This window comes from Taudactylus pleione, unplaced genomic scaffold, assembly GCF_031769625.1.
Source record: "Taudactylus pleione unplaced genomic scaffold, aTauple2 ptg000009l, whole genome shotgun sequence".
NCBI lineage: Eukaryota > Metazoa > Chordata > Amphibia > Anura > Myobatrachidae > Taudactylus > Taudactylus pleione.
Window position 1 is genome coordinate 12,765,145 of NW_028284412.1, and position 12,193 is coordinate 12,777,337.

A 12,193-nucleotide genomic window follows, 5' to 3' on the forward strand; every position below is an offset into this window, starting at 1 on the left:
AGAGGCATAATTAGGGTCTTTGGTGCCCAGGGCAAGATGAAGAAATGTGCCCCACCTCCCACACTCACACTAAACTAAACTATATGCGCGCCAAAAATGTGCAGAAAAAAATGGGCATGGACACATACCGGAAGGGGCGTGGCCAATAAAAATGGGACAAGCCAACATGACACGTCACCCATTTCTTGTCACTCTGGGAACATTCCTTTCCATTCCATATGCACCTTACCTATATGATGGATTCTCACAGTGTGAAACCTCTGAAGAAATGTATCCTCCCTGGGAAGACAGCGTCTTCAGTCGGGAAGATGCCTGTTTTGTGTAGGAATATTAACAATGTCATCATCATACAACAACGATTCAACCAGACTTGTGCCCCCTGTGTAACTTCCTGCCCCCTGCATCTCTTAGCCATACCAATCATCTCCACCCTGTGTCTCAGCCACACCATCATCATCTCCCCCCTGCGTCTCTCAGCCACACCATCATTTCCCCCTGCAACTCTAAGCCACACCATCATTTCCTCCACCCTGCATCTTTCAGCCACATCTTCTCCCCCCTGTGTCCCTCAGCCACACCATCATCTCCCCCCTGCATCCCTGAGCCACACCATCATTTCCTCCACCCTGCATCTTTCAGCCACATCTTCTCCCCCTGCATCCCTCAGCCACACCATATCCCCCCTGCATTCCTCAGCCACACCATATCCCCCCTGCATTCCTCAGCCACACCATCATCATCTCCCCCTGCATCTCTCAGCCACACCATCTTCCCTCCTGCATCTTCCAGCCACGCCATCATCTCCCCCTCAAGCATTGTCTCCCCCTTCATTCTATGCCTCTATGTGTGTCTCCCCCCATCATTCTATGCCTCTCTGTGTCCCTCCTCCTCCCCCTTCATTCTATGTCTCCCTGTGTGTCTCCCCCCCCTCCCCTTTAGATGGGAACTGACTAGGCCAGAGAGGCCAGGCAGCAGGCTGAAGCTCAGGGAGCATGATGCTGGCATCGTGGTTATGCTCCCGGCAGCAGCCCTAACAAATTGGGAGCTGCTGCTGCAGTAATGCCGCCGAGCACTATGGGCCTTGCTCGGCGGTGCAATAATGGTGGGCGGTGCGGATATGATGACCTGGCTGGTGGCACCACCCTCTGCTGAGCCTGCCACGGCACCCTGGGCACGTGCCCTGCTCGCCCCCCCCCCTAGTTACACCACTGCTCTTAACTGCTCACATTGAAATCCATACTCAGATGGAGAATCTGCATTTAGCACAGGGCTTGGGCAAGTTTCAATGGTCCATCCTGAGGATGCACATAGCATAATTGCAGCGTCTGGAGATGGGCATCTCAGTCCTCACACATTCAGTCTGTACACCAGGGAAGGGCTTGTAGCATTCTTAAAAGAAGATGCACACATGGACACCGCTGCATCCGACTGAGAATCAGGCCCCGGATGTTTTCAGCCACATAACTGTCGCTTTGAAATTCATTTGGTGGTTCATCTCTGTTCAGACTGATCTGTACACAACTACTCCTATTTACCTACCTTGGAGCTAACCCTTTTGCAATCCAGATGCGGACCCACACAGACCTTGACATCACTGCCCGAGTGAGTAGCATGCTTGGAGAATTTGCTTTAAGAGAATGTCCGCGACGAGAGTTCACACCAAACTGTTACTTGCTTGTAAGATATACTACTATTCTGCCAAGATAATATTGGGATTTCTTTGTTATCAGCAATATTTCCATCATTTAAGGGACAATTTGTTACCAAAAATATTTGGGAGATCTCAATGAGTCTGGATCAATGACTGGAGGGTCCAAAACAGCGGTTATAACAGGTTTATATTTAATAAACAGTATGATATTGATTGTAATTCAGAAATGTGTGGATATTTTACATTTAAGTAATATACTGCTTCCATTGCTCATCTAATACTAGTGAAGTTCAAAGAGTAAATTGTGTAAAAAGTCATATGTATATGTCAATATTTTACTTAATGTATCCGGTGACTGCAGTCATTTTTTAATTTTGTGATATTTATTTAGTAAATGTTTATATAACCAAGATACTGTCTACACATACATAATTTTTATAATATGATGGGTAATTGAATCCAGATTGCTGTCGCCGTCTGGCTGTGTATTATACTTACTGTATATATTTTTCAGCTCATAATGCAAAGAAGATATTAACCAAGTTAATTAACACTGTCTATTGCAAGTCCACTCTTGCCTGAAAGCTGGTTGTTTTCTCATTTTATTTTACTCATTTTTATTCAACTTTATTATAATACTGATTATGTATTTATGATTATTATTGTATTTGTGTATTGTATCAGGGATTACAGATCCACACAGATGATAATTTATTTATTCAGCTGATCAGTTTGATTGGTTATCAGTGGCTACTACCAATTGACTATTCTGATAAAACGGCAGCTAGACCGAGTGGTGAAACTCATAAGGAGTGTTTACAATGAATCCATCCAACTTTTAGGAGGGCCTTTCTGTCTGTGGAGGTTAGTGGCTGAGACTGAGGGCCTCATTCAGAGGCGGTCGTAGGATGCAAGTGGTCGTTCTGAAACAGGGCGGCCGCTTGCATCCTGAACGGCCGCCTCCATGACGGTCGTTAGGCTGTGGGTTAGCACCCACAGCTCTAATGACCGACAAGGGTGATGGACGCGATGGTCAAGACCATTGCGACCATCGGGGCTTACAACGAGACCCTAAGGTAGGGTCTCATCAACCTTAAGCCCCAGGGAGCTTCCTGCTCTGATCGAGCAGGAAGCTCCCCACTGACATCACTGATGTCAGTGGGGTCGCCCCCAAACGGCAAGTGTTTCTACTGGAACGCCTCCGTTTGGCTAGGCATGCCCCCCGGCCCGCCCAGCAAATGGGGCGAGCTGTCACTCAACATCGACAGCTCGCCCCGTCTGCGACGAGACCCCTAACGATGGATCACCCGTCGTTAGCCAGGTCTCGCGCATGCGCACCACGGATCTGGCTCCGTCGTGCGCATGCGCTGTGGGGCAACATCGAGTCGGTCGTGAGCGCTCACGACCGACTCTGAATGAGCTCCTGAGACTATCTGGAAGTCTTACCAGAAACATTACCCTGCAGCTTACACTGACGGCAGCCACATCTAACAGAACACCAGGCATCTGGTGGCTGACAGAAGAACACTGTGGCTAGGATTCAGACAACCCATACAGGAGAGCTGAGCCAATAGGTATATCGATGGATGATTATATGCTGTGCATGATAAATTTTGCATACCAATACCCCAGTGAAAATGTATATGAGACTGTGCTGATGTTAATTGGGCTTCTATTAAATACTTTCTGCACACTTGACAAGCGGTTAAATATCAATACAGAACCTTACCGTAGCTCTTTGCATGTTCATTTGAACTTTTCTCCTATATTGGCTTTTACCTTGCCTGACCTCCATTAGAGTGTATACCTGCACATTTTAATATTGTCACTGTGATCATTCATAGATTTTATGACACTAGTAGACTGGATGAATTATAGGAGATTAAGATATCCTAACTGAACTCAGTTTCTACACGGATTCATATGGGAGACTACCTGTGGGAAATACAGTAATTTACTAACTTCTATGATCATTGTATCCAGGGATTTAGGTTTGAAGTGACACATATTCAGACTATGACTACCTCCTTAAGGAATGATATAATTGCACCTTCTACAGAGGTGACTACTATCTACATCATTATTCCATTGTATAACAAGATAGTTAGAAGAAGCTTTTTTTAATTTTTATTTTTTGTACTTTTTATTGTGTCTGTTGATGTATATAATATTGTATGCTATCAATTATGTCATTGTTACATTCAATATCTGTGATGAGTGGTACCTTGTAGTGGTTAATACATTTCATATCTATTTTTCACCCTTTTCCTTGTAAAGACCAGATTTGGGGATTTAAAGGGGTCAGCCACATATTTATAACCTCACAATCATCTTCCCAAAATGTAAGCATCACTCTGCAACATGTCCCAAAAAGAACATTGAGAAGCTTAACATTTAGGACAGAGCGGAGAGAGAGAATCCCCAAATCAACAGCCCATTTAGATTGGATAGAGGCCAGACTATTTGATGACACCTGAGGCTGAATTAGGCCATACAATACAGATGAGGCTTTGCACGCTCCCAGTTTAATCATATCTGCTGTGAGAATCAGCCAGGTGTGGGGTATAGTCACCAAATTTTGCTTTACTCGCGTGTCGTAACTGAAGATACCAATGAAAGTGCAAACTTGGGAATAGAATAACTGAACTTAGAATCCAAAACGATCAGATTTTAAACTCAGGGACTTTATGCAATTATTGCAACTCATTATTAAACCATATGGTAAGACCATTATCCAGCACAGTCCCCCCCAAGAAGACCAAGTGCCCAGTCAGGGACCCCATTAGGTATCCCTGAGTATGGCCCTAACTGTGGTCAGAGCCAATACATATTTCACCCTGACTCGTACTACACTAGCGTTAGTAATGTGATCTTGCAGATCCCTAAGTCATTAGAGAGGGCAGAGCCAAATATGATACAAATAATAATCTGCCCATTATACCATATACTTTTCTACTGCACACCACCTGTGGAGCATACACAAATGGACCACAGGTTCACTAATACTCTATCACAGTGGCACAGACTCAGCGACATAAACTACCAAGCAGTTAGTTGTCACTTTTTTTTACAAAAGTACAATGCTCTGTTATAAAAATTATATAAATAAAAGGGTTACAGATGACAGACAAACGTGTTGCAATTTTAAAACAAAAAGGAGAAACTAAAGGTGCATAACCACTTACAGACTGTGAAATGAGAGCACAATTACGACATTGTAATCGTGCAGTCATTTCAGTCTGTGATGTGCCTACACTGAACGTTCAGTCGTTCAGTGTAGGCACATCAATCATCCCTGAACTTGGTCAACCTGACGACGTCATCAGGTTGACCAGCATGTCCGGGCGATGATAGATGTCAAAAACAACCAGCGGGCACGTGCATAGCTGGTCATTTTTGACTTTTAATTGCCCTAATTACGAAAGATTACTGAGCGATTGCACGATTACGATGTCTTAATCGTGCAATCGCTCAGTAATGTTGCGTAGTTGATACGCTGCATTACACAGAATTACACACGGCTTATTGTGGCTGTTGGGCACACAGGAAATGTAGGTCCAGGCTTCAAGTTAGAATGGATTCCCCCAACTCTGACACAGCGCGATATGCTCCTTTACTTTTTATCAGTTTTTCCCACCATCCATAGTGATGCCACGACCCAGTCCCTGATGACTGGCTGGCTTGTTAATTAACCCAGGGTCCATACAAGGACTGCCCTCATAACTTTTAACCTAAGTACAAATAACTGTACATAATTTCCCCAGTGTAATAGCTACATGAAGTATGGTATGTTCATATTATTTAAGCTATAATATGAATGCAATCATGCCTGCGTATGATTACATTAATTTTATATCTTAAACAATGTCACAGAATCTTCAGTTCATCCTCCGGTACCAGTCTAGAGTCCAGTTCATCCTCCGGTACTAGCCCAGAGTCCAGTTCATCCTCCGGTTCCAGCTCAGAGTCCAGTTCATCCTCCGGTTCCAGCTCAGAGTCCAGTACGTCCTTCGGTACCACCCTGGAGTCCAGTTTGTACTCTGGTACCAGACTGGAGTCCAGTTCATCCTCCGGTAACAGCCTGAAGTCCAGTTTGTCCTCCGGTAGCAGCCCGGAATTCATTTGTCCTCCAGTACTAGCTCGGAGTCCAGTTGTCCTTGATACTAGTCCAGAGTCTAGTTCTCCCTCTGGAGCCAATCCTGAGCCTACCGGCCATTTCTTCAGTACTTCTATATTTCTGCCTGACACCTCGTACTGAACTACCCTATGCGCAGGAATTACATCAGACCCTCAAGCTTCCAGCAATTAGCTGAAAGTAGCGCACCAGACCCAGGGCCCAGTTTGGGAACACCAACTCAAATTCCTGAGACTGTGGCAAACAATGAGATATGTAATTGGTTAGATACCTCAGTTCTACCAAACTATGGGCCTGATTCAGAGCCGCTCGTAAGCGGCCGCTCGTTCGCTCCGAGCGATGTTTGCCCAACTGCGCATGCGTACGGATCGTAATACGCATGCGCGAACCAGTCAGTGCGGCCGAAAATTGTTTGTTCGCTATATAGCGAATGCCTGCTAATATGAGTGACAGGAGGAGGCGTATGTGGGTGGTAACAGGGGAAGGTGCTTGAAAACGGGGAGTGGAGATCCGAACGCAGGCGTGCTTAAAGGTCAAAACGGGCGTTTTAAGGGTGTGCATAATTAAAATAGCAGCGTCATTGACCACGTCACTGGGTTATTTTATAGCCAGAACTGCTCGCAAGATTGTGGTAGCAACAACCAACCACAAGAATAGCGAGCAGTTCATAAGCTGGTCGATGTACTCGATTAATCTAATAAATAGCGGACATGACGTAGGATGCGAGCGGCCAGGGGGCGTATTTTTTTAAAAAACGACCGCAAGTTTTGTTCACTCGTTCAGACATAGAGGCGTGAACAGACCGCAAAGAGCGAACGGTTCATTTGAATAGCCACCCCTATTTTCTGGACGAACGACCGCAAATAGCGTCCGGCTCTGAATCAGGCCCTATAAGTCTTAGGGCTCTATTTATTAACATTATTTTTAGCAAAATAAAGTGAAAAAGGGTGTTTTCACACCCTTTTCACATTATTTTAGTATCACCTATAGTTATTACAGGGCAATTGGAGCAGAATTCATAAAATTCTACTCCAACCCCTAAGTATCACTTAATTTTAGTAAGCAGATCGCATTTCCCATAATTGTAATGGGAAATGTGATCCGACCAAAGTTAATAAAAATAAATTGTATAAAAATACCGGGGAAAGCCCTGTGATAATAACGCCACCTGGAGGTGGCGTTATCCAGGGTCTCCCCTGGTTACCGGGCTCCTACTCTGCTCTAAAAGGCAGAGCGGAGCCGGCCCCAGTAATCAGCTGTGTGGTCTAAACAGCAAGCTGATCTCTGCTAAAAAAAAAAAGTAAAAAAAAAATTTTTTACTTACCTGACTCCATGGACCGGTGATCGGGGCTCCGGTGATGACTCCCCCCTGGTCAGCTAATCTCCCATGGTGCACTGGGGCCCGGTCATCAGGTGATCGGGTCACAGTGCAGTATGGGATATCAGCTGACCGGAGGCATGGAAGACATCACCGGAGCACCGATGACTGCAGGTAAATGCTATTAAGGGAGGGGGGGTCGGCGATCACGGGGCAGGCTTAAAGACAGGGGTGGGGCTTAGCGCTGGTGGGCTAGCAGCGGTGGCCGGTTGGCGCATGCGCGGGTACTTTGTCATGGTATTTTTTGTGTAAATACTGTGACTAGTGTGCGGTGGGGATTCGCAGGGACAGAGCTTTATCGCAAGCTCTGTCCCTGCAAGGGATTTGTAGTAAATCCCTGTGATATTGCCTGAGATCGCAATGCGAATTCAGTCGTTAATATCACACTACAATCTGCATTCAATATGCGGATTGTAGTAAATAGAGCCCTTAGTGACTCCCAAATCACATTAGACCAGCGTCCAGACTTTAGGTATATTTTATGATCTTAGAAACCCCTAGCTGCAGTAGAAATATACATTTTAGTTAGAAATAGATAAAATACGGTGAGCTTTTGATCTCTGCTCATAGTCTGAATACCCCTGCAGTTGCAGGTGCCAGCTGAGCAGCTTCAAGTACTCTATATGCGGACATAAAGACTTGTCCAGTTAATTGCCTTATCCTGCTCCTAAGGGATGTGCATTTTAATTAAATTACACCAGCCCCCCCTTCTTGTGTGTAATTAAAACTCCTATTGATCTGTATGTACAGAATTTGAATAGTACATCCAAAGAACAAATTTACATTCCCTCCATTCCCTGGATTACATTCCCTCCACAACCTCACATTTACATAAAACAGTTCCTATATACAGTTATCATTTGAGCAATAGTTGAATTATTATTATTATTGGAAGATATTTTCTTCTCTACAATGCCCTGACTGTCACATGCATATGGCAAATGAGAGTTGAAGGATGGGAACCACAGACCAAGCAACATGATTAATAAAGAGATTCTGTAGGGTCCCAGGGAGGAATCTGCCTGTTCACTTATTAAGACTTTACAATTGGCACCAGGTGGGTTTTAAAGCTATTCAAACAAATGAGCAAGATGGTAAGCATGGTAATAATTACTGGGAAAGGAATTCTGGTGCTCTATTATCCTGAAGAAAATAGTAGCTGTTGTGGGGGCTCTTCGTTCACGTTTTTCAGTGGGGAACTCAATAAATAAAACAGGAATAATTAATAGTGTGCACTGGGTGAGGTTTTTATTTCGTTCATCTTATGTTAATATTTGCACTCTCCTTTCTAGTTTGTCCGCGTGTTCTCCATTTCTAGCAATGCCGGAAGAATCCAGAAATGGGAAAATAGTGCACCCTGGTGGACTTATGTGGCATATCCTATGACATGCGAGCATTGGACATTAATTTATAAAAGCCAATGTCTGTCTCTGGTCTGACAGTTTCTTGCTAATGTCCCAGTAATCAGGAAAAATTGTATTAATAATTTTCCATTATTCAGGGATAAAAAGAAAAAACGTTAATAAAAGAAGTTTTTCTTATGGTCCAAATATAAATGGAAGATTAGCATAAGACACCGTGCTGGCTAAAAAATGCTTTGTGTGTTATGGTATTGATAGTGTTGTCCAATAATAAAAATACCAAATTACATTATAAGATTTGTAAATTATGATTGGAAAAAAAAATATCAATAAAACTAATTACTGTTCAATATATATAAAAAGTTACAAACAGATAAGGATGATACAAATTACTTCTCATTCAGTGTGGCATATACTAACACTGAAATGCGATCAAACCTCCGAAAACTGCCGATTTAGGAGGTAGGCATTCCCCATACGTATCGAGCTCCTGATGTATAGATGCTGTTGCCTAATAGAAGCCTATTGCTGGCCATACACCTGCACAACCAGCATTAGATAAGATTCACCTCACGACTCCCCGGAGCTCCCTGGCAGTCCCAGTGGCACGATTTGTTGTTTTTCTTTTGCACACAATCTGTCGTACGATAGATCATGTGCCTCACGCGCTCATCGGGAAAAATTACATGAATGGACGCACGATTTATCGCATGCACAAATTACACGGTACGATCTGCACACCATACGATGGACCATATGGGCTGCACATCTGATCATACAATCCATTTTAGGAGCTGCGGGAGCGTGCATCGGATCGTATCCTACTCAAAAAGTACACGATTTCTACACGATTCATCGTATGACTCGTCGAAAATTGGCCCGAAATCGTGCAGGTGTATGGCCAACATCAGAATTTCTTTCTGCATAATTCCCTGAGAGGGATCCAGTAGAATCCCTCCCAGGTTTCCCCTTGGCTCACGCCTACGTTCGCACCACCACACCCCTGTTTCCATCGACCAATCCGTCACCACCCACAAACGGCTCATCCTGTCACTCTTTCTAGCGAGGTGACTATGTACAGCGTGCCAACACTTCCCGATCGCATGTACAAGTTTGCGCATGCGCACTGCATCTTATAAGCATGCGCACATTGCAAACATCCGCAGGTACGTGCGAACGCAGCCTAGCGAGCGGGTCTGAATCGGGCCCTAACTTCATGGTCATTGCAAAGAGGGACTTTGCAATTAATTGCAATTCATCTGATCACTCTTCATGACATTCTGGAGTATATGCAAATTGCCATCATAAAAACTGAAGCAGCAGACTTTGTGTAAACCAATACTTGTGTCATTCTCAAAACTTTTGGCCATGGCTGTATTTATCAAATAATATATGCGGGATATTACTATTTTCAGAGAGGAATGGGGTTCACAAATATTAAGTATCCCCTGAATGTAGCTACAGCAGATAACCCACATTTTTGTTTGCAAAAGCAGCCCCCATAGGATTCAATGGGGTCTGCTTAATTGCGGAATTTACCAAGCTTCGTATTCCAGAGCTTGGCCAAGTAGCTAACTCCACTTTCAGATTGTGTCAGCCATTGTAGCCTATAGAACACACTTGGCAGAGTTTACTGGTCGAGGCACTCTCTGTTCACACATGCACGATCAGCAGACTGCACATGCGGCGGATCTGTGCTGGGAGAAGCAAAGGGATTGCATTAGCACACCGCAAGGATGGAGCATGTGTGTTTCTAATACAATGGGGAGATCCTTAATTTCTTATTTCCATGATAAGTGGTGGATAAGAAATTATAATGATTGTGTCTAGAGCCTGATAATAAAATATGCCCCCTAGTGGTATTAGGGTGCAGTGCATAACAGTTTTTAAATCACTTTATTTTTCTCTTGCACCTTTTAATTTCTCCATTTAATATTTTGATTAGCTTATGAAGATATAACCATTGTGTTTTTTTAAATAATAAATGTTAACTATTTTAAGCAATCTTAATCGGTCTGTAGGGCACTGAATTGTGTATACTGTAGACTGCCTTGTTTCCTCTTTATAAATGTACCCTTTGCTGTTTATGTGTGTTAGGCAGAAGCACCCCATTAGGATAACCATTAGGAATAAAATAGGTTACCCAATAATTTGGGGTTAGACACACAATCGGCATGATGCAGTGTTGCTCGCAGTGCCAATGTTCACGGAGGTGAGCAATTTTTTGGTACTGCACAAGTGTGAAAACCCCTAAAAAGTCATACAGTGCATGTGTTACACTGTGTGTGTGCACAGAGCGTAGTTGTGACTAAGACGCACAGTATCAGAAATGTATAGGAAATGTGCATGACAGTCCTGGACGGTGACTGGGAGGTGGCTATTCAGATGCACGGAGATGTGCCGTCTTATGAGCGTGTTATGGGAGTGTCCCGGGTGTTTTGCTAAAGTGTTTGTGTACACAGGCGCTTCATTCACATAGGAGGCCAAACTCAGATGGGAAATCTGTACCTGCCATGGGGCTGGTGCAAGTTTTGATTAGGGGTGTGCACCGGCCACTTTTCGTGTTTTGTGTTTTGGTTTTGGATCTGGATCTTTCTTCGTGTTTTGGATCTGGATTGGTTTTGCCAAAACCACCCTTCCGTGTTTTGGGTTCTGGGTTTTGTGTTTTGGATCTGTATTTTTTTGAAAAAAAGCATAAAAACAGCTAAAATCACAGAATTTGTAGGTTTTTCTGCTCCTATGCTATTATTAACCTCAATAACCTTAATTTCCACTCATTTCCAGTCTATTCTGAACACCTCACACCTCACAATAGTGTTTTTATGTCCAAAAGGTTGCACCGAGGTAGCTGGATGACTATGCTAAGCGACACGAGTGGGCGGCACAAACACGTGACCCATCTAGGAGTGACACTGCAGTGGCAGGCAGGATGGCAGTTAGAAAAACTAGGCCCCAAACTGTACATAATGCAAAGAAAAAAAGAGGTGCAAGATGGAATTGTCCTTGGGCCCTCCCACCCACCCTTATGTTGTATAAACAGGACATGCACACTTTAACAAATCAATCATTTCAGCGCCAGGGTCTGCCACACAACTGTGGCTGAAATGATTGGTTCGTTTGGGCCCCCACAAAACAAGCTGGCAATTAATGTGTCCCTGCACAAACTGGCTCTACGGAGGCAAGATGTCATCCTCATCCTCCTCATCCACCGATTCCTCACCCTCTTCAGTGTGTACATCCTCATCCTCACAAAGTATTAACTCGTCCCCACTTGAATCCACCACCACAGGTCCCTCTGTACCTTCTGGAGGCTGGTCTCCCTGGAAGAGCTGATAATTCATTTTGATGAACATCATCTTCTCCACATTCTGTGGAAGCAACCTCCTACGCCTTTCGCTGACAAGGTTCCCGGCTGCACTAAACACTCTTTCGGAGTACACACTGGAGGGGGGGCAACTCAGGTAAAATAGAGCCAGTTTGTACAGGGGCCTCCAAATTGCCTCTTTTTCCTGCCAGTACAGGTATGGACTGTCTGACATGCCTACTTGGATGCTGTCACCGATGTAATCCTCCACCATTCTGTCAATGGTGACAGTATCATATGCAGTGACAGTAGACATGTCAGAAATTGTTGCCAGGTCCTTCAGTCCGGACCAGATGTCCAAACT